This window comes from Ornithorhynchus anatinus, chromosome 4 (genome assembly GCF_004115215.2).
Source record: "Ornithorhynchus anatinus isolate Pmale09 chromosome 4, mOrnAna1.pri.v4, whole genome shotgun sequence".
NCBI classification, from domain to species: Eukaryota; Metazoa; Chordata; class Mammalia; order Monotremata; family Ornithorhynchidae; genus Ornithorhynchus; species Ornithorhynchus anatinus.
The window spans coordinates 41,208,968-41,232,080 of NC_041731.1; the positions used below are offsets into that span (position 1 = coordinate 41,208,968).

General features: G+C 44.2%; 1 long non-coding RNA gene across 1 annotated transcript in view; it reads left to right on the plus strand.

Moving 5' to 3' along the window:
- LOC103167568 overlaps nucleotides 1–23,113 on the plus strand; it is a 56,303-nt gene that overhangs the window by 16,070 nt on the left and 17,120 nt on the right. The window contains exon 2 of the long non-coding RNA XR_003759006.2: nucleotides 22,932–22,993. This is a non-coding gene — a long non-coding RNA (uncharacterized LOC103167568). The remainder of the gene's footprint in view (nucleotides 1–22,931; nucleotides 22,994–23,113) is intronic.

Sequence of the window (23,113 nt, forward strand, 5' to 3'; positions counted from 1 at the left end):
ATATATGTTGCTGAGTATCTATTAGGCCCGGTGAAAGCCTTGTCAACATTTTTCCAAGGAAGAATGAAAATGTAAATAACTTTAGAATTATTCAATGTCACTGTGGTATGGAAAAAGGTCATATTGCTGGATATCATTTATCTCTTTGCAGATTTAAAGAGCTTTTTTCTATTAAATTTTTTAAAATTAATGTTTTATGCTGCCCAGAGTAATTTTAACAATTATGGGTCTAAAGAATTGATCATTATATCTACTGAGATTTAGATCTTCAGACTTCTTATGTGCAAAGCTCCACCGATTTATTGCTCTGTCACTTATCTAAACTGCTCAAGTAGTGTCATTTTAAAAACTGGCCTTGAGGAATAAAAAAAACCAGCAGATGCCTGCTTCGGTGCAAATGTAAAACACCAGGCTAAGGGTTGGTGTGGAATACAATTTAGGGAGAGTCAAGTTGAACTAATTTTCTTTGTCTCTTTCAAAACTTATGCCAATATGGACAGTTCAGAGAAGGTCAACTCAGTGGGGCTTTTGGGGTATGCAAACCTTTCCAGTGAGGCAATCTGATGTTGTCGGGGTATAGCCTGGCAGTCTTCCCTGCCAACTGCAGCCCTGAGAGGGCTGGAGTCCACAGCTAAAATGTCTAGCCTATTGTATTCTCAACAGCTGACCGTGATTTTTAGAGTTACTGACTTTCAAACTTATGGACATAACTTTATTTTTCTTATTATGATATTTAACACTTACCAAGCACTAGTACTGGATTAGGCACTGTTCTAAGCGCTAGAGTACTACAAGCTAATTAGGTTATACACAGTCCATTTCTGATCTAGGGCTCACAGTCAGAATCCACATTTTAGAGATGAGGTAACTGAGGCACTGAGAAGTTAAGTGACTTGCCCAAAGTCACATAGACAAGAGGTGGAGCCAAGATTAGAACCTAGATTCTTTTGACTCTCAGGCCCATGCTCTATTCATTTATTCATCCATTCATTTATTGAGTGCTTACTGTGTGCAGAGCATCGTACTAAGTGCTTGGGAGAGTACATTAAAACAATAAACAATCACATTCCCTGTCCACAATGAGCTTACAGTCTAGAGTTGGGGGGAGGCAGACATCAATGCAAGTAAGTAAAATAAAATTACAGATATGTACATAAATGCTGTGGGTCTGGGCGAGGGGAAGAGCAAAGGGAGCAAGTCAGGGTGATGCAGAAGGGAGTGGGGCTTAGTCTGGACAGGCCCCTTGGAGGAGGTATGCCTTCAATAAAACTTTAAAGCTAGGGAGAGTAAATGTCTGTTGGATTTGAGGGGAGAGGGCATTCCAGGTCAGAGGCAGGATGTGGGCCAGGATTTGGTGGCAAGACAGGCAAGATCAAGGCACAGTGAGAAGGTTAGCACTAGAGGAGCGAAGCATGCAGTCTGGGTTGTAGAAGGGAATCAGAGAGATGAGGTAGGAGGGAGCATAGTGGTGGAATGCTTTAAAGCCAATGGTGAGGAGTTTTTGTTTGATGCAGAGTTGGAAGGGTAACCACTGGAGTTTTTTTGAGGAGCGGGGTGATATGTCCTGAATGTTTTTGTAGAAAAATGATCCAGGCAGCAGAGTGAAGTAAGGGCTGGAGTGGGGAGAGACAGCAGGCTGAGAGGCCAGCAAGGAGGCTGATGCAGTAATCCGGGCAGGATAGGATGAGTGATTGTATTAATGTGGTAGCCGTTTGGATGGAGAGGAAAGGGCGGATTTTAGAGATGTTGTGAAGGTGGGACCGACAGGATTTAGTGATGGATTGAATATGTGGGTTGAATGAGAGGAGTCAAGGATATAAAGCCAAGGTTACGAGCTTGTGAGACAAGAAGGATATGGTACCATCTACAGTGATGGGAAAGTCAGGGGAGGACAGGGTGTGGGTGGGAAGATACGGAGCTCTGTGCTGGACAAGTTAATAATGAAGGTATTCGTTGAGCACTTATGTGCCAAGCACTGTTCTAAAAGCTGGGGTAGATACAAGGTAATCAGTTTATCCCACATGGGCCTTAGAGTCTTAATCCCTCTTTTATAGATGAGGTAACTGAGGCACAGAGAAGTGAAATGACTTGCCCAAAGTCACACTGCTGACTAGTGGCAGAGCTGGGATTAGAACCCATGACCTGATTCCCAAGCCCGGGCTCCTTCCACTAAGACACGCTGCTGCTTAAGTTTGAAGTGATGGGGGGGACATACAAGTAGAGATGTACTGAAGGCAGGTGGAGATGTGAGACCAGAGAGAGGGAGAGAGAGATCAGGGCTGGAGATAGAGATTTGGGTATCATCTGCATAGAGGTGGTAGTTGAAGCTATGGAAGCGAATGAGTTCTCCAAGGAAGGAACTAACCACTAGGCACACTGCTTCTCAATTTACCTTAATAATAAGATGGTTCAAAATTAAAAATCTGAATAATATTGGGAAGCAGAGTGGCCTAGTATAAAACAATAATATTGATAGTTCTCTTTCCAATATAGCCAATTGCAATTTTATTATATGCCTATTTAATTAGCAGCCCTAATGTTGTGTTATTTGTGATCATGCATTGCTACAGTCACGCTATCAACAATTGCTGCAGTAATTTTTCCAGCACCATCTTTGGGCCTTCCAGCACAGTAATGCACCTTTTTATTTCTTATATCCTTCCTTAATAATTTCAGGTCTGAAAAAACACCCTCCGCTTCTGCAGTTCCACGTGAAAGTGCTTCTATTGCATGTGCAAATCTTGAAAGACAGACATCTAGGCTGTTTTTCATGCTTAGTCCTTTCCCCAGATTGATGCCAATATATTTCAAAAGCTCCTTTGATAACATTAATAATAGAGCTTAAGTCGGCAACTTGGTACTCAATAAACTCAATCTCTAAACGGTCCGAATCTACTGGAGATACACAATTTGTGAAAAATTCTTATCCACTTCCAAAAGGGAACCCTCCTACTGCCACCCTGGGTCGGGGGGTGAGGGGGAAGAGGGGTGGGGGGAGGGTGTCAAATGGAGTACTGCTGCTACTGCCTGGGTCCCACTTGAGGTTGGCAAAAAGGAGTTGAGAATGGCTAGTGTGTGCCTGTCCTTTCCATGCCTGTATTGCCATCACCAAAAAGGCTGGAGAAGCAACATACTGAAGCTGACTGTTGTAGTGGCCAAATAATATTAGAACATCTGCAGTGGACTTTAGCTGCAGAGCAAAGAAGAAGTCACAGGAAGCGCAGTTATTACGGTCATTAATAATCACTTCATCCAATTGAAACTTCTTTAAACTTTAAAAGAAAGTATCCTGGTGACAAATTCTAAATATTTGAGTATTATAGTAATTTTACAGGCTTCATGGACACCAGTTTGGATTCACCTTTATGATCATCCCATTAGTTGACATTTCCACTGGTCTGGTGCCCTGTTCTGGTCCCCAGTATTAAGTGCCAGACCAGAAGAAAATCCAAACCCACTTGAAGAGATGGAGGTTGGGGTGGGCAGGGGCAGGAGTGCTACTGTGCATATGCCATTGTCCAGAGGCTGCTGGGAGTTGTAGTACCAGCAGCCCAGGAGATAAGTTCAAATGAGTGGGAATATACTTGTTAACTCTACCATCTTCCGTCCTCCCTGAAAGGGAAAAGACCCGGGAGGGCTAGAGGAGAAGGGACCAAACCAATCCAGTGAGACTTGACTGGCACAGAGCTTTACCCTCAGCAAATGGGGAAAGGGGCTTCTCACCATGGGGTTAACACAGTCCCCTCCACTGGTCCTGGCCACGTCAAGAGGAAAGTAGGGAGGAATGCCACAGCTGGTGCTTTGCATGTCATTTTTCCCCCCCTCCTTCCCCCAGTCCCCTTCCGCCCCCGTTAATGACCTTGCTGGGATTAGCATGGCCTTCTCCATATGCCGGTAGATTATGTCTGTTGGCAGCTGGTCGGGATGGGAGAGTTTTCATCAGGAGTGCTTGACATCCTGGTGCCCTGGATGTCGTCAATCGTGAACTGTCAGCGCCTGCGAAGGCGCCAGTGGGCGGAGGAGATTTATGGAATGTGGGGTGGGAGGGGTAGGGGGATGAATGGAGCTTTCTGCAGCCCCAGAGGGCTTGGGAGGATGGGGAGGAGGGGAGGAAGACAGATCAGATAGTGAGGGTAACAATTTAACACTCGAAGATGGACCAAGGACTCCAGGCCTGGTCCCTGAAAAAAGGCTGTGCCTACATAGCCCTTTGCTCAGACTCTCCTCGTTCTTTCTATTCCATTCTCTCCTCTCCCACGGTTTGCTGCAGTCTGCCCAACTCCAACTGGAATTTCAGGCAGGGCCATTTGGATGCCGGGATAAAGTCTTCAAGTGTGCAAAAAGTCATGGAGGAAGTGGGGGGGGGGGGGGAAGGAGGCAGGGGAAGGGAAGGGAACTTGTAATCTTTTCTCCGAGGGCAGGGCACGAGGGAATGGCCTAGGACTGCAGCAGGTGAAATTTAGATCAACCAGTGGGAAACACAGGCTGCCAGTGCTGGCAGAAAACCCTACACCCCTCTCTACCTCCCAGGACTGGTTCTCCAAGGTTTGTGGAGTTCTTTTCTTGGTAAGAAAGGAAAAATTGCAAAATTTTTAAAGACATTTTCAGTGCTGTCTAACCTAGAGTCAAGAGGCTGGACTAGATGACCTTTTGGAAGCCTTTCCAGCACAAGGATTCTGTGGCCTTTTCACTGGTGGGGAGAGGGAAGGGGAGTTTGCTGTATTCCAGAGAACTTCCCTTTGAAAAAATGACACACAGATGATTTCTGTGAAAATTAAGTGGAATTATGAACTCTGTGTGAATCATTTATTGGTGACTAATTAACCAGAGCCCTTACAAGTTCCCAGAGTCTGAATTTTGAGAGAGAAATATTAAACTGAATTAGACTTCCCTACTAGTCTTCTCTATTAGACTGCATGCTTCCTAGGATCTTACACTTCTTCTGTAGTTGCCTTTGTTTTCCAGTACAGTTCAGTGCTGGTGAAAGGTCTTTAGTGACTACTACAGCTACTTAAAAATGGCTTTACCCTGGCTGAAGCCAAAATTAAGAGACAGAAATAATGAGCAGCTCAGTCAAGGGAAGGTCACTGTTGGGGGTAGAGCAGAAAGGGGAAGGTCAAATTGTCCGTAATGAGTTTACTGTGCAGTAGCGACATGTGGTGGGGCTCAGAGGTGGAAATTTTGTTTAAAGACTCTCCTCCTAAGAGGAACTTTAAATCAAACACTGGAGTCATCTTGAGCTCTTCCTTTGCAAGTGCCCCTCCCATCCACTCTGCCACAAAGCCTTACCCATTTTTTTCCTTTGTAATATTTCAGGAATTGGCCTATTCCCCTCCACCCTCGCAGCCACACCCTGAGTGGAAACCTAAATTGTTGAGGCCTGGTTTTTGGTAACTGCCTCCCCACTGGCTTCCTTGCCTCTCTCCTTCCCAGGTCTTCAGATAGGAGCTCAGACCCTAAGCTCCTTGAGGGCAAAGTTCATATCTAATAATAGTAATAATAAAGTTGGTATTTGTTAAGCACTTACTATGTGCCAAGCACTGTTCTAAGCGCTGAGATAGATACAAAGTTAATAGGTTGTCCCACTTGGGGCTCACAGTCATGATCCTCATTTTACAGATGAGGTAACTGAGGCACAGAGAAGTTGTGACTTACCCAAAGTCACAGAGCAGACAAGTGGCAGAGCTGGGATTAGAACCCATGACCTCTGAGGAAAATTTAAGAAAATTATTTGACTCCTAAACTGTGCTCTTTCCACTAAGCCATGCTGCTACCAATACCACTGAATCGTACTTTCCCAAACACCTAGTACAATGCTTATTACCCGGTAACCACTTAATAATATTGATTGAGATTTTCTAATCACTGGTTGGTTCCCATCGCATCCCTCCTCACATGCTCCAGAGCCTCCCACTTACTCTGGACATCTACTTTAAACTCCAACCTGTCAGCTTCACAGCCCTCCATTAGCTGTTTCATCTGAGCCCAGCTAACTTCTCGTGCCAGATCACAGCTTGTGCTCTACCCTGGCTAACCTTACTATAACTGTCATTCAGCTTCCCCAAATCTCATGCCTGTCCTCCCCGCTTCAAGCCCTATTTCAGGCCCACCTTCTTCCAGAAGTCTTCCTTAACCAACCTACCGCTGTTGATATAGCTCCCAAACACGATGCAAATATCTGAAAACTTCTATGTATCTTGCATGTTTACCTTTCCTATTAGACTGTATTCTTCCTAAGATTTTATCCTTCTCCTGGAGTTGCCTTTGCTTTCCAATACAGTTTAGTGATGGTAAAAGACTCTCAGTCACTATTACAGCTACTAAAAAGTGGCTCTTCCCTGCCTGAAGTAAAAATTCAGGTCAAATTTAAATGTTCTTTTTCCAGAAATAGAAAATACCAGTGTTGTTGGAAACCCTACAATAACAAAATAGGGAGTTCTGATAAGGAAGAATGCAGCATTGGGTGGGCGGTGGGGGTGGGTGGGGAGAACCTTTATTTCAAATATCCTGGACACTAACTTGCAGTCCCTCTCTCAGGATCACCCCTGCAGAATTTCCAGTACTCTACCAGTCTTGACTAAGGGAGGGAGAGTCAAGCAGAGGCATATGCATTGCATTCCTTGCTTGGGCAGTGGATAGCAAGTGAAAAGCCATCTGCTGCAAGTCAAAACTCACCTGTGCTGGGCAGGAATTGCATGAGAGAGAGTCGAGAGCAGAAACTCAAGTTTACTATGTGGAAGAAGGCAATGGTAAACTACTTTTGTATTTTTACCAAGAAAAGTCTATGGTACACTACCAGAACAATTGCAGATGGAGGTGGAGCATTCTGGGAGAGATGTGTCCATGAAGTCGCTATGGGTCACAGATGACTCAACAGCATAAGACAACTTGCAGGCAGCCCAGGGGAGCGGCAGTGAAGTTGAATGACCTCATGTTTATTACTGAAAATAATTGATACTGACGTTATGATACACTCTTCAGCTGCCTGTACTGCTTATGCATTTATTTATGTTCATCCTCAGCACTTGTATATCTATGCATATTTCAGTGAGCATAAAATTTATTCTGTTTCCTCTGTTTATGAATGTTTCCGTCTCCCCTATTAGAGTGTAAACTCCTAGCGGTGAGGAGAACTTGTCTTGTGCACTCTCTAATCCCTGCCTAGGCTCTCCAATTCCTATTACTTTCCATACACCCCATCCTCAAATGGAAAGACAGGTCCCTGCAGAAGTTGGAGCAGATATCAGAAATCTCAAAGCTCATTAGTTTTTTGTTTTGTTTTGATATTTAAGTACTTACTATGTGCCAGGAACCTGTACTAAGAGCTGAGGTAGAAATAAGATCATAGGTGTGTACACAGTCCATGTCCCACGCAGTGCTCACATCCTTAATGTGATAAGATCATCTGGAGCTACAATAATTGGAGGAGCCCACTCAAAGCTCTGCTGTCCTCAGCTCAATAGCCTGCCAACAGTCAGAAACTTGGGGAAACTCCTGTCTTCATCATGACGACTCACTGGCTCTGAAGTCCCAACAAGAGCCATTCACCCACAGACTCTATAGGCCTGTCCCCAGTACAATAGCACACAGACAATCAAGCTGCAGACATTGTATAGGGCACAAGTCCCTCTGGGACCACCTGCCTAGCTTGGCCTTTAGGAAGGTCACGGGGGTCACGGCTTGGGATGTTGTAGTGGCTATTCTAAGAGAAATATGTCATGTTCGCATGTGCCCTCCCATTTACTTATTCCTTATCCTGGACAAAGGAGGAAGACCTTGGATGGGGCAGATGGAGGACGCAGTGAGTCAAGCATCCACTCTTCCGAGGGGCGGATTCAACTTTGGATGATGGATGGAGTCCTCTGTTGAAAAGGATGAGTGAGCCTTGGTCTCGAGACAGTGATTAGGGAGCTAGTGGTTTGCGCAGCTAGTGGTTGTGGCCCGTTGTGTTCCTGGCCAGTTGTCTTCCTGTTAGGGAGCACAGTGAGAGAGTGGGGGCAGGTAACAATGCAGTGTGTTGTAAATGCATGTGAAGGTTTTTTGAAGGGCAGGATCAATTTAGGGCTGAGGTGCCTGCAGCGGAGTCCCCATGCTATTCATTCATTCAATCGTATTTACTGAGCTCTTATTGTGTGCAGAGCACTGTATTAAGCACTGGGGAGAGTACAATACAATTAACAGACACATTCCCTGCCTACAACAAGTTTACAGTCTATGCTGAAGTGCTGTAACCCAGCAAGCCTGGAGAGAGCTGCACTTCCCCAGTCTTCCTCTCCTACACTAGCTATGTTGGGATTCCTGTCCACCTTGCAAAATACTCCAGGTATTCCTCATTCCTGATGGCACAGCCCCGCAGACAGTCCTATACCTATAAAGCTGGGACTAGAACATAAGTCTCCTAATTCTCAGATGCTTGCACTTTCTACTGCACCATCGGATTAGGAAGCAATGGAGGGAAGGCTCATGAAGAAAGGGATAAGAGCACCAGTTGCATGGACAAGAGCAGTAGAGTTTTCCTGGCAAGTGTAGAACTATTTTGTGGCAAACAAGACCATGAGAAGCAGCACTGCCCAATGGGAGTCAGAAGGACCTGGGTTCTAACCCTGCCTCTGCCACTTGTCTGCTGTGTGACCTTGAAAAGTCACTTTTCTGGGCCTCAGTTTCCCCATCTGTAAAATGGGGACTAAAGCTGTGAGCCCTATGTGGTACATGGATTGTGTTCAACATGACCATAATGTATCTACCCCACTACTTAGTAGAGTGCCTGGCACTGAGTAAACACTTACCAAGTGCTTAATACAGTGCTCTGCACAAGTAAGCACTCAAATATGAATGAATGAAATGTCATTTTAAAGGGCTGGATTTCTGTTTTCTGTGCACTGTGAGAGCTGCCAATGGGCATGCTCTAATCCCTGCCTAGGGTCCTAAAGTATTTTATCTTTAAAATTCCTAAACTATTTTAACCTTCCCTCCCTTCTCTAGAACTATCTGTGCCATTGATTTGCCTCTTTAGGAATGCTGGTCAGAGGGTCAGTCCCCCAGGATTTGTTCTATCCAAGCTTGGGGCCCTCCAATAACCACAATTTCCTGAATTTATTTAGCACTTTTAAATGAATCCACAGTGTTGATAGGGAGAGACAAGAAACATGAATAATTAAAAGTGAGGATAGATATAAATCAGTCAGTGACAATTAATAAACTGCTAAATACCAGCCAGCTGAGGTGACTTTGGGGACATCTTGTTTGGGACAGTGGAGGAATCAAGGACTGAATTTTGGAGAAGGGTTTTAAAGGGAAGAGCAGGATCTGGCTGGCTGAAATTGAAGTAATGTGGTCTGGTGGAAAGAGTACAGGCCTGGGAGTCAGAGGACTGGGGTTCTAATCCTGCTTGCCTGCTGTGTGACCTTGGACAAATCACTTAACTTCTCTGTGTTCTCCCACATGCACAGAAAACAGAAATCCAGGTCTTTTTTTAATAGTATTTGTTTAGCGCTCACTCTGTGCCGGGCACCGTACTAAGCAGTGGGGTGCCTCAGTTACCTCATCTGTATAATGGAGATTAAGATTGTGAGCTCCAAGTGGGACATGGACTGTGTCCAACCTGATTAGCTTGTGTCTATCCCAGTGCTTAGTAGTTTCTAACACATAGTAAGCACTTGCATACCATAAATAAATTGAGAAGGGAGACTATTACAAATGAGGCCTTTCTGAATGAGGCCCAGAGAGGGTATTATTTCTGTCATTTGTTAAATGCTTATTTTGGGCAAAACAAACTCACACAGAATCTTTAGTAGAGACCATGTCAGAACTCACCCTTAAAAACTTTGAATCTCGCCCCTGTTAATCCTATTTAGTGAGCGCTTAGTATGTGTGGAGCACTGTGCTAAGTACTAGGGAGAGCACAATATAACAGAATTAGCCAACACTTTTCCTGCCCATGCCAAGCTTACAATCTATAGGGGGAGACAGACACTAATACAAATAAGTAATTTATAATTAGTTATACAGCAATTCTGTATATACCCTTAATACTCTATCATTTCCACTATGTATATTTTTACTTTAATGGTTGTCTCCTCGATTAGAATTGTGGGCTGGAATCATGTCTACCAACTCTATTGCATTATACGCTCTCAAGCACTCAGTACAATGCTCTGCGCAGAATAAGTGTTCAATAAATACTGTTGATTGACGGATCATGACTCCCTGTTTCTTCCATTTCATGATAGGAGAGACTTTGTTCCAGGGCCTGTGGTTCCAAAAGACTCTAGAATTCTGTTCTTGAGTGGGAAGTGCAGGCAGACAGGCAACATCTTCCTCTCCCAGAAAGCAGTACTACAAAGGTAGAGAAATAACCTGTTTCCCAAAGGCTAGACATTAGGGTCTCTCGGGAAGAAGAAAAGTTTCCTGTAAATGATGCTGTAGCCATCTTTGGGGACCTGTTAATATAGCCCCCCAGGCTTCTGGCCAGCGAATGGTCATCCCATCAACCAAGGCTTCGAGACTCCTAGCCCTCCCTCGGTCATTTGTTTCACTGTTTTATTGCCCTGATATTCAGGAAGTTCTTTCTCAGATCCAACCCAAATTTATTTGCTTTAGTTTAAGCCCTCTTCTCTTGTTCAAGCCTTAATAGGCATAGAGAGCAGCTAATCAGTACCCATCCCCAAAAAACCCTTCTCAGATTTGAAGACCTTTAAGTCATCCAACAGCCTTCTCTCCTCTTAGCAGGACAATCCCAATCCTCCTTTCTTTCCCATCCTGAAAATAATTTCGGTTGGTTGTTCTTTGCTGTATCCTTTTCTATTTTCCCAAACACCTTTTAAAATGTTCTGTCTCAACCAAGCACAGTACTCTAATAATAATTATATGTTGGTATTAAGCACTGTTCTAAGCGCTGGGATAGATACAGGGTAATCAGGTTGTCCCACGTGAGGCTCACAGTTAATCCCCATTTGACAGATGAGGGAACTGAGGCCCAGAGAAGTGAAGTGACTTGCCCACAGTCACACAGCTAAGTGGCAGAGCTGGGTTTCGAACCCATGACCTCTGACTCCCAAGCCCGGCCTCTTTCCACTGAGCCACTCTGACACAAAAGATACATAAACACACAGTTAAAGGGACACATGAGGTCACTGCTCCAGTGGTATAGATAGATCACCTGGACCATCCTCCTGCAACCAGGCCAGAAAGTTGTCTCCAGGGAAAAGACAACACAGCTTTTCTGTTAGTCTTTTCTAGAATGGACCCAACATGGTCATTTTCATGCATGGCCAACATCAAGTGAGCAAATCCTTTCAAGAGACAGGATTTAAAATTTAATTAGCTGGTTTCTATTATGCACACTCTCCTCATTAAACTAAGTGTCCTATTAACTAAAATCAGGGGGTTGTATTTTGAATATATGGCTATTTGCAATAAGAAAATTAATAACCTTGATAGGAAGTTTTATTGCTTTTCTTTTTACTGGGTTCTTCCCATCAGAAAGGGCTGTTTCAAAGTTGGCTAATTATTTAGACAACTCATCTAGGCCTCATGGAAAGCATTCATCCAACATCAAAAGTCTAAATCTAAAGGAAAACTGACCTGACCAAAGCTTTGGCATATATTGGGTGTCAAGACCATTAAATATACGATTTGGCTCTGGCATATTTAGTATTCTGAACACCACAATAATGCCCTCTGAGAAATGTGACATCAACCTGGAGAAAAAATGGCTAGTGAGCTGTCAGTTGCTCCTAACTGAGAAAAATTGGAGAGGGAAGTGTTTCTGGAGCTCAGGGTTGCATTTGAACTTTCTTTAAAATGATATTTGGTAAGCTTTTATTATGAGCCAGGCACTGTACACTGGGATAGGTACAAGATGATCAGGATGGACACAGTCCATGTTTCACATGGGCTTACAGTTTTAATCCCCATTTTACAGATGAGGTAACTGAGGCATAGAGAAGTAAGTGGCTTGCCCAAGGTGACACAGCAGGCAAGTGGCGGAGTCGGGATTAGAACCCACGTCCTTGGACTCCCAACCCCATACCCTTTCCACTAAATCACACTGCTTCTCTCAGAGTGACTACTTAGTTCAGTGCTCTGCACACAGTAAGCATTCAAGGGATACCACTGACCAAGGGATGGTACTCTCCCACACTTGGGCTTTTCTCTTTCACCTCCAAACCTTGCCTAAGGCTGAAGTGGACCTCTTGGAATGGAATGCTACCTCCTTCAACTGACTGACCCCCTTTTCCTCAACACTATAACTCCAGGTCCATCTCCTCCAGGGAGCTTTCCCAGTTTTACTTCATCCACTCATAAAATCACCAGCCAACCAGTAACCCAATATTCCCACCCAGCTTGTTAAAATATATACAAAAATACACAGATATTTGACTAGGGATCTTATTTTAGCCAAAGAGCTTTTAAATCAATTGGCTCATTTTGTCCTCAAAAAAAATCTCAAAATGGTACTACATACCGTTCAAGGGCTCAGTAAAAAAACCTATTGATGATGGGGAAAAGGACAGGTTCTATCTGGACATTGGGACTGTTTAGAGGAGAACATGATGGAGTAATTTATTAACAGTTTTCTAGAATATGAAAGATGATCTCCTTGAGGACAGAGATCATACCTTCTGGTAGTATTGTACTCTCCCAAGTTCTTTGTACAGTGACTTGTCTGCAGTAGGAAATTAATAAATATCATTGATTATAACATTAAGATTTTCTCTATCCCATCTTTCTCCATGTACCTCCCATGTCAGAATAATAATAATAATAATGTTGGTTTTAAGTGCTTACTATGTGCAGAGTACTGTTCTAAGCGCTGGGATAGATACAGGGTAATCAGGTTTTCCCACGTGAGGCTTACAGTTAATCCCCATTTTCCAGATGAAGTAACAGGCCCAGAGAAGTGATTTGCCCACAGTCACACAGCTGACAAGTGGCGGAGCTGGAATTCAAACCCCTGATCTCTGACTCCCAAGCCCAGGCTCTTTCCACTGAGCCACAATTAAATTGCAGCAGGAAGGATTTAGGTTAGACAATAAGGAAAAACTTCTGGATCTTAGAATAGATGTTTGAATCCCACAATGGAAGCTCCTTTCCGGAAATTCTGGATAAGCAGAATGGATTTCCACCTGAATGGGAGGGTGGGGACAAGGGGATAGCCTAGGCGATCTCTGAGGATCTCTTCCTGCTCTATAACTCAAGGAAAAACCCCATCTGGACTCAGATCTTCAAGCAGGACATTCAGAAGGGGCAAGTAATTGGGTGAGATGAAGACCTGCCCCTATTTAGGGAGGTGGAGCCTGAGGGTTGTCCCATCCCACCAGTGAGGTACCTCTGCTTTTGCAGTGGTGGTTGTTGCTGAATGTACCCCAATATTTCTTTCTGGCTGCATCTGCCCTTAGTTCTATTCCTTTAGATTGGGAGGCCTCCGGGGCCAGGAGCTGTCTGAATCGCTGCTCTTGTATCTTTCTCCTAGTAAAAATAATAGTAAGGAAGCACTCAACAAATACCATAATTATTATGTGCAAAGCCCTGTTCTAAGCACTGGTGTAGACAGAAGATGATCAGGCCAGACACAGCAATCCTTACGCCATCTGGAACTCACAGTCTAAGGGGAAGGGAGAACAGTTTTTTATCCTCATTTTCTAGTTGGGGAAACAGAGGCACAGAGAAGTTAAGTGATGTGCTCAGGGTTATGAGGCAGTGTGGACTAGTGGAAAAAACATCATCTGGGGGTTAGAGGACCTGGGTTCTAATCCCGGCTCTGCCACTTGAATGCATTTAGTGTCCTACTTTGTAAGCGTTTATCATAAAGAGAAAAACTTTTATTATTTTTCTCATACCTTTGTGCAAAAGAAAGCAAGCCTCCACTGATCAGCAGCAGCGGCACCTCTCTGGGATCAATGAATGGTATTTATAGTCTAGAAGTCTAGACTGGACTGTAAACTACTTGTGGACAGGAAATGTCTACCAACTCTGTCCTACTGTGCTCTCAAGTGCTTAGTACAGTGTTCTGCATACAGTAAGTGCTCAATAAATATGATTGATATTTATTGATATGATGGTAGACACCTATCTTATTTCCAGAAACTGCAGCTCCCTTTCTCTCTTCCAGGGATCACTCTATGACTCTCCCAATTCTGGGTTGACTTTAAGGCACTGCCCACTCCCTTTTTTTTTTTTTTTATGGTATTTGCTAAGGGCTTACTATGTGCCAGGCACTGTATTTAGCACTGTGGTAAGTACAAGCTAATCAGGTAGGACACAGTCCCTGTCCCACTTTAAAAATGAGTTACCAGAGGCCCATAAAAGTTGTGACTTGCCCTAGGTCACACGGCACACAAGTGGTGGAGCTGGGATTAGAACCCAAGTCATTCTGACTCCCAGGCCTGTATTCTTCCCACTAGGCCATGCTGCTGCTTCTGATCTCAAAGCCATAGGGGAAAAATACTTCTTTCAATGGACCTTGGGGTGCAGGGGCTGGGTGATCTCAAGGAGTCAGGCAATCATTCATATTTATTGAGAACTTAGTGTGTAGGGAACACTGTACTAAGTGCTTGGGAGAGTACCCAGATCACCTTATAGGTGATGTCCTTTTCTGTCTAAAAAGAGAAAATCTTCAAACACCTAGGCTGCCAAATCTCTGGAATTTCCCCAGGTTTTTTTCCTGGCATCAACTAGTCCTTGAAATTATAGGATTCAGCATGTTGACAGTTGTAGCAACTTCTGCAACTGACTAGAACCTCTGCTTTCCTCCCAAACCCCAGCCTGCCCAGAGCTGCTTCCACAAGGAGATATACAGCACTTCATCTCCTACCCCTTTTGCTCTGGTTTCTTTTGGTATCTTATTAATAATAATAATAATGGAATTTGTTAAGTATTTACTATGTACCAGGCACTGTACTAGGCGCTGGGATGGATACAAGCGTATCGGGTTGGACACAGTCCCTGTCCCACTTGAGCTCACAATCTCAACCCCCATTTTACAGATGAGGGAACTGAGGCCCAGAGAAGTGAATTGACTTGCCCAAGGTCACACAGCAGACAAGGGGCAAAGCTGGGATTAGAACCCATAATCCTCTGACTCCCAGGCCTGTGCTCTATCCACTACACCATGCTGCTTCTCTAGTCTCCACCTCCGCCACCCCCTCCCCCAGTCAGTCAGAGAAGCCCCCCTAACTCAGTGGGACCATCTTCCCTGCCTGTCTCATCCACCGGCCATGAGGCCGTGCTCTGGCTACACTTTATCTTTTTCTGCTCCCCCTCCCACTCCCCTCAAATCCACCCTATTTCCACCCTCTCCTCCCCTGCCCTCTCCGCAGGTCTTTGGATGAGGCATCTGGCTGTCTGTCTGTCTCCCCATCTGGCCTATTGTCAGGGCTGGGCCTGGGCTTCAGGGGGGTCCGTGTGGGGTCATCCTCCCCCGCCCCCGCTGCTGCCGCCCCCCACTGCCGAGCCCCCTGGGCGTCATTTGCTGGCGTGCTTACATCGGAGCCGGCAGGCGGCCTCCTGCTGCAGCTTGGCTGCGATTTGTCAAAATCCAAACCCCGTTATTCCCAGAAACGCCGGTCCCCAAAGCCTCGTGGCCTTCCTCTGCCCAGGACCATTGTTGAGGTCCAGGCCTTGGGCGATTTTCAGCGAGAGAGTCCATCCTGTTTTCAGGGAGCACTGGAAGAGCTTAAACCTCTTGAATGAACTCCACAGCACTGCAGTCATAAACTTTTTTTCCCCATGAGCTTGTCTTATTTAGAAAATCATGTTTGGCTTTGTGCTTCTCCCTGTTTCTCCCACCCTGCTCCCCAGGACCACTGTTGAGGTCCAGCCCTTGGGAGATTTTTTGGCAAGAATGCTCCCTGTTTTTGGAGAGCACTGGAAGAGCCAAAACCTCTTAAGTAAGCTTCACCGCACTGCATTCATACACTTTTTTTGCCCTTGAATTCTTCGCTATTTTGTAAATCATGTTGGGTTTTGCACTTCTCTCTGTTACTCCCACCCAGCTCCCCAGGACCATTGTTGAGGTCTGGCTAATAATAATTATTACTATGTTATTTGTTAAGCACTCACTATGTGCCAAGCACTGTTCTAAGCACTGGGGTTGATAAAAGGTAATCAGGTTGTCCCGCATGGGACTCACAGTCTTAATCCCCATTTTACAGATGAGGTAACTGAGACACAGAGAAGTGAAGTGGTTTGTTCAAGGTTACAAATCAGACAAGTGGTGGAACCCGGATTAGAAACCACATCTTCTGACCCCCAAGCCCATGCTCTTGCCACTAGCCTCTAGGCCATGCTGCTTCTAGCTCCTTCCGGCTCTTGGGAGATTTTTTAGCAGGAGTGCTCCCTGTTTGGGGAAAGCACTGTTTTAGGGAGCACTGGAACAGCCAAAACCTCTTAAATGAGCTTCACCACACTGCATACGTAAACTTTTTTTGCCCTTGAGTTTATTTCCTATTTCGTAAAATCACATTTGGTTTTGTGCTTCTCCCCGTTTCTCCCACCCTACTCCCTGGCCCCTCCATGACCCACCACCAGCCCCAGCCCTTCGGATATAATAATAATAATAATACTTGTGGCATTTCTTCAGTACTTAATATGTGCCAAGCACTGTATTAAGCACTGGGTGGATACAAGCAAATCAGGTTGGACACAGTCTCTGTCCCATAGCGTTCCATTGTTGATTTTGTAAAGCAAACTCTAGGGGCATTAACTTCCATTTTTATTCCTCACCCCACTCAAACGTTCTTCCTAACAAAATTCCCAAGATCCTAGAGAGGAATCTGTTGTGATTTCCCCACTTTCATAGCCTCACTTCCTTCCTCCCCGTAAAACAGCCTGTTTTCCTCGGGACCCTTTATCTAGTCTCTCCGATACCAATTTGCTGCATAAGAGCCGTCTGCATCTAACTCTTTAAAGATTCCACGTGATTTTAGCCCCCTTCTTAAATGAACTTTCCAAGACACCGTTAGAGCAGGGAAACACTGGGCTAAAGAAATGGCTAGAAAAGGATGGGCTTTTCCTGAGCCCTCCCAAGGATCTTCAGTCAATTTCTATCACCCTGCAGGGTGTTGATGTTTATGTGACTTTGTGTTCTTGTGTTGTCCTTGCCTGCCTTGGGAGCTCATGGCTAAAGAGGCTGTTTACTCTGCTTTCAGCTCTTTCTCTGTCCAGCACTTCCGCACTCTGGCAAAGAGTGGAAGGGACGGTTTCCAAATTCCAGGGAACCGAAGCTTTCCAGCCACAGTCGCTGAGATTGTGTCCCAGGTTTCCCCCCCCTCCCCTCCCTAATGAAGCCCACACCTGCAATTTGAAGAAGCCAAGAGCCTTTGAACTTGACCTGTACAAAACCTCTTGATAGCCATTTAAAAGCTGCATTTTTATAGGCTGGTGAATCTGAAGAGCAATTTCATTAAATGAAGATGTACATTTTGTTTTATGGATTGTTTGTGATCCTTCTTTTATTCATTCCTTATCCTCCAATATTATAAAGTATTTGTGTACCTAATAAATAATGAAGAGCTAAATTGCATCCTCTTTGGCTTAAATTTTAATATTCCAATTGCCCATCTCCCAAAGAAATTGTATTTGAGGTCATTGCGTGTATGTACAGATGTAGCCATAACCCTAATGGAATTTACTATTCAAGAAGGGGCAGGATTAGTCTGGACGTGGGGAAACGGCCTGCCCATCAGGGGAAAAGGTAAAAGTTCAAAGTTCAGTGTGCATCCAAATTATTTATCTCCCTAATAACTTAATAGATTGAATAGATTACTTGTTGGTGACCTTGCTGTACTACAATAAAGACCCCAGAGCCATGTCAGAAAATATATGAGACTATAATAAGTAGTACTTATGTACAGGAATAAAAACGTATTCTTTATGATAATGAAACAGGACAAGGGCATCACAAGGACACAAAGTCACATAAACATCGACAGTCCTCAGGGTGGAAGACATTGACTTGGGTAGGCTCAGAAAAGCCTTTCTCTTTCTATCCATTTCTTTAGCCCAGTGTTTCCCAGCTCTAAAGATGTCTTGAAAAAGTTAATTTAAGAAGGGGGCTAAAATCAAGTGGAATCTTAAAGAGTCGGAGGCCATAAACAATTAAAAACAGACTGGTCATTCACTTCAGCCCATTGATAGTGCTATGATATTTATTTTTCAAGAATTCACGTTATATTAAAGAAAGTCCTTACACAATATTGTTCTTTAATATGGCTTATGATTATGGATTTTTTCCTTCAGTATGCAGTACATCATTAATAAAAGTCACGTGGAATGGATTTCTCCACTTTCATATATCAATGTAATTATATTTCAAGTTTGCATTTCTTGATTTTATTGCTTTGGGTGGGGATCTGGGGAAGAACGGGGGGCAGGAAAGGAGAGCTAGAAAAATCAGGGGCAGGTAACCCTCTGAAGATCTCTCCATAACGAGGAACCCACTGTAAGCTTCAATTCTGCAGTACTTAAGAAGCGAAAAGAAGTAGATTTGAATGGATGAGCCCTCTAAAAATGACATGTGCTCCAATTCCCTATCAGACAGCATTCAGAGGATTTGGTGCTTCCCAGATTCTTGGTCATCCAAGTTTTTGACAAAGAACCATACATCTAAATGGTCTTTTGAATAGGGCTCTTCCTCCTCCTCCTCCTTTCTCCTTCTCTTCCACTTGCTCACTCTCCCTCTGACTACCCTCTAACCCTGACCCCACTGCCCATTCGAAGATCTCAATCTTACGTCAAACCCTGACCTTTCACTCCCCTCTGTGGAGAATCTCAGACCCTTGTTGGCTTGCTGAAGGAGAAAAAAAAGAAAACAATGACGGTGGGTGGCCCAAGGGTTTCAAAATCCCTCCCCTCGCCATCAAGTTCACTGTCTGTCACCCTCCCATCCCCTGAATCACTTATTCTAGCAGCCGCACGGTTTTGATTGTATTTATGGCCACTTAATCTGTGCTAGCGGCCAAGATCAAATATATCTCCAAGTATTGATCAGCCTTGGGCTGATAGAAGTTCAAGCTCACGAGGTCCTGGTCTTTGACCCTCAAATAGGATATGAATCTCAATCCAATAGACTGATATTCACACACAGTCACTGCCCAGGGTTGCCGGCGGCTGGAAAAATCAATGAAGAGTGCTAATGATTCACAATTTATAGAGCAGCTGCCATTTTAATATTAGAATAAATGTTCTATTGCAGAGGGAGGGGGACCCGGGTGGTGGGGTAGAAAATATTTCTTAGAGAACCTTTTCTGCTAGAAAGTGATGCGCATGGAATTTTATTACAGGTAATTTATGGGCCTCACTTAGACTTACAGTTTAAAACTTCTTAGGAAAAAGACGTTAACCAGAATGCATGAGGGTAAAAGAAAGGCTGGGAGCAGCGTTCTGAAACAAAGCAGATTGTCTGGATGACCAAGAAGAGAAAAAAAAATAGCTGGCCTGTGTGGACTGGGACTCCTCGTTCAATATTTCAGGTGTCATTGGCGTTGGAGGCTTAGAGTGGAATATTGACCTTCCATGAATTGAAGGGAAACACACTATTAAATGGTGAGCTTCCCTTCCATACCATTGCCCAATTACTACTTTCTGACTCCCAGCGTGATGGTGATGGTGCCAACTAGTGGGTGAGATGGTTTCTAGAAATGAGACTGCCGATTCACTAATACTTCATTAATCAGCAAATATAATCAAGATCTGATGAGAGTAAAAACACACTCGTTGTGGGCAGGGAATGCGTGGCTCAGTGGAAAGAGCCTGGGCTTCGGAGTCAGAGGTCATGAGTTCGACTCCCAGCTCTGCCACTTGTCAGCTGTGTGACTGTGGGCAAGTCCTTCTCTGTGCCCCAGTTCCCTCATCTGTAAAATGGGGATTAAAAGTGTGTGAGCCCCACGTGGGACAACCTAATTACCCTGTATCTCCCCCAGCGCTTAGAACAGTGCTTGGCACCTAGTAAGCGCTTAACAAATACCAACATTATTATTGTTTATTGTTGTATTCAATCATTCAATTGTATTTATTGAGCACATATTGTGTGCAGAGCACTGTACTAAGTGCTTGGGAAGTACAATTCAGCAACAGATAGAGGCAACCCCTACTCAACAACGGGCTCACCGTCTAGAAGGACTGTATTGTATTGTACTCTCCCAAGTGCTTAGTACAGTGTTTTGTGACTGACTGACTTTGAATTTTTAAAGGTTTGTATTTTTCCACAATGATTTTTTGTCAGTAATCTCATTTTATCCTCACCATACCCTCGGTGGTGGTGGTGTTACTTATTACTACAGCTGCAATACCCCTGTGAGGTAGGAAGAGGCAGGTATCGGCATCCTCATTTTACAAATAAGGAATCTGATGGACAGAGAGATTAGAGGACTTGCCTGGGATCACACACCAGACCAGTTGCAGAACTGGGTTTTCTGCCTCCCAGTCAATCAGTGGCATTTATTGAGCACTTACTGTATTCAGAAAACTATACTAAGTGCTTGAGAGTGTAGTATAAGAGAGACGGAAGACACAATCCCTGTCAAACAGGTGCTTACACTCTGCAGAGAGAGAGAGAGATTAAAATAAGTTATAGATATGGCGACTAGTAGAGTGTAATGTGTGCTTAAGTGTTGAGGGGCTGGAATAGGTATCAAAGTGCTTTAGAGGTACACAGCCAAGTGCAGAGGTGACACAGAGGATAAGTGGGGAAATGAGGGCTTAGGGAGAACCTCTTGGAAGACGTATAGATTAAAGGTGGGGAGAAGGATGGACTGTTGGATGTGAAGCAGTGGGAGGGAGTTCCAGGCCAGAGAGAAGACTTGAGTAATGGGATAGACAAGATCAGGATACAGAATGTAGGTTGGTGTTACAGGAGTGAGTGGGAGAGTGAGTGTGCAGATCGGGTTGTAGGGGACCAACCAGGGAAGATAGAAGGAAGAGAGCTGATTGAATGTCTTAAAGTTGATGGTAAGGAGTTTCTGTTCGTTATAGAGGTGAATAGGCAACCACTGAAGGTTTTTGAGGAGTAAGGAGGTATGGACTGAATGTTTTTTCCCAAAAAATGTTCCAGGCAGCAGAGTGAGGTATAGACTGGAGAGGGAAAAGACAGGAGACAGGGTGGTTCGTAAGGAGAATGATGCAGTTAATGAGGAAAGTAAGTATTTGGATCAGTGCAGTAGCAGTATGAATGAAGAGGAAACAGCAGATTTTAGAAATGTTGTGAAGGTGAAAACCAAGAGGATTTCTTGGCAGATTAAATGTGTGGGTTGAATGAGGCAGATGAGTAGTGAATAATGGCAAGGTTTAGGTCTTGTGAAACTGCGATGGTGGTGGTGTTGTCTACAGTGATAGGAAAGTCAAGGGGAGGGCAGGGTTTTTGGTAGGAAAATGATTTCTGTTTTGGCCATATTAGATTTGAGGTGTTGGGACATCCAGGAGAGATATCCAGAAGGCAGGAGGAAATGAGAGACTGTAGAGAGAGAGGTGAGGGCTGGAGTGGTAGATCTGGGAATCATCTGCATAGAGATGGTAGTTGATACCATGGGAGTGAATGAGTTATCCAATTGGTGTAGATGGTGAATAGAAGGGGAAATAGAATTAAGCCTTGAGGGCTCCCTAAAGTAAGAGGGTAGGAGGCAGAGGTAGAGCCAGCAAAAGAGACTGAATAGCCGTGGTAAAACAGGAGAACCAGGAGAGGACAGTGCCACTGTAGCCAAGGTTGGATGATGTTTCCTGGAGAAAGGAGTGGTCCACAGTGACGAAGGTAGAGGAAAGGTTGAGGAGGATTAGGATGTAGCAGAGGCCATTGGATTTGCTGAGAAGAAGGTCACTGGTGACCTTTGAAAGGGTCATTTCCTTGGAGTGAAGGGGATAGAAGCCAATTTGCAGGGGATTGAGGACAGTTGGAGGAGAGGAAGTGGAAGCAATGGGTGTAGACAACTCATTCAAGGAGCTTGGAGAGGAATGGTAGAAGGGAGACAGGGCAATAACTGGAGGGTACCATGGGGTTTAGGAGGGGTATTAAAGCATAGGGAAGACATGGACATGTATAAAAGCAGTGGGTAAGGAGCCATTGGAAAGTGAGTGGTTGAAGATGGTGATCAAAGAGAGGGCAATTATTTTGATAGAATGGGAAGTGATAGGGTAGAGTTTGAGAGGAGATGGGAGATCTCCTCTTGAGATGCTACTGGGAAGGATACTGCCTACTCTTTCCACTAGATCATGCTGTCTGCTATACTACTGGGTATCTATGAGTACTTTCTGCATCATCCTTGTACTTAGATTTTCATGCTTTATTCACCCCACCTCAGCCCCACAGCACTTATGTACATATCCATAAGTTATTTATATTAATGTCTGTCTCCCCCTTTAAGATCCCACCACTCTCCCCACCTTCAAATAATATCTCCCCCTCTAAATTCCTTGTGGACAGGGAATGTACCTACCAGCTCTGCTATACTGTGCTCTCCCAAGTGCTGAGTACAGTACTCTGAACATAGCAAACTCTCAGTAAAATGATCTATTGATTCCGAAAGTAATGTGACCAGCACTGGGAGTAGATACAAATATTAATAGGTCAGACACCTTTCCTGTCCTCCATGGGCTCATAATGTTAATGGAATTAGACTGATATAGACAAAGGTAATAACTGATTGCAAGAATCACAAGGAACAGAATCAACAAACTAAGACCACTAGGTAGGGGTAACTGAAATCCATGAGTATTTCGTACCTAACACCTTAGCCAAAAATTTCATTCTCCATCCCTTGTAAACTCTTCACAAAAGCAAAATTGATTAGGACTTGACGGCTTCTTTGAGGAGAAGAAAGAGAGGGAGGAAAAAAGGGGGAGAGGAAGAGAAGAAATACTACTAATAATGAAAATATTATAATTATTGTTATTGTCATCATTACCATAAAAGTTGACTACTGTTTTTGTCTCATTGTCAGTAACCTGCTCTGGACCTGGAAAATATCTGCACATCTCCTGGAGATGCCAACCCAGGCAACAGGTTAGAAATTTGCTCTAGGAATGTAGAAACTTAGGTCACCTTGATACCAGTGCAATTCAAACAATGTCCGAAAAAAATACAGCATCCCTCTGTGAGAGTTGGATTGGAGGAAATTATGGG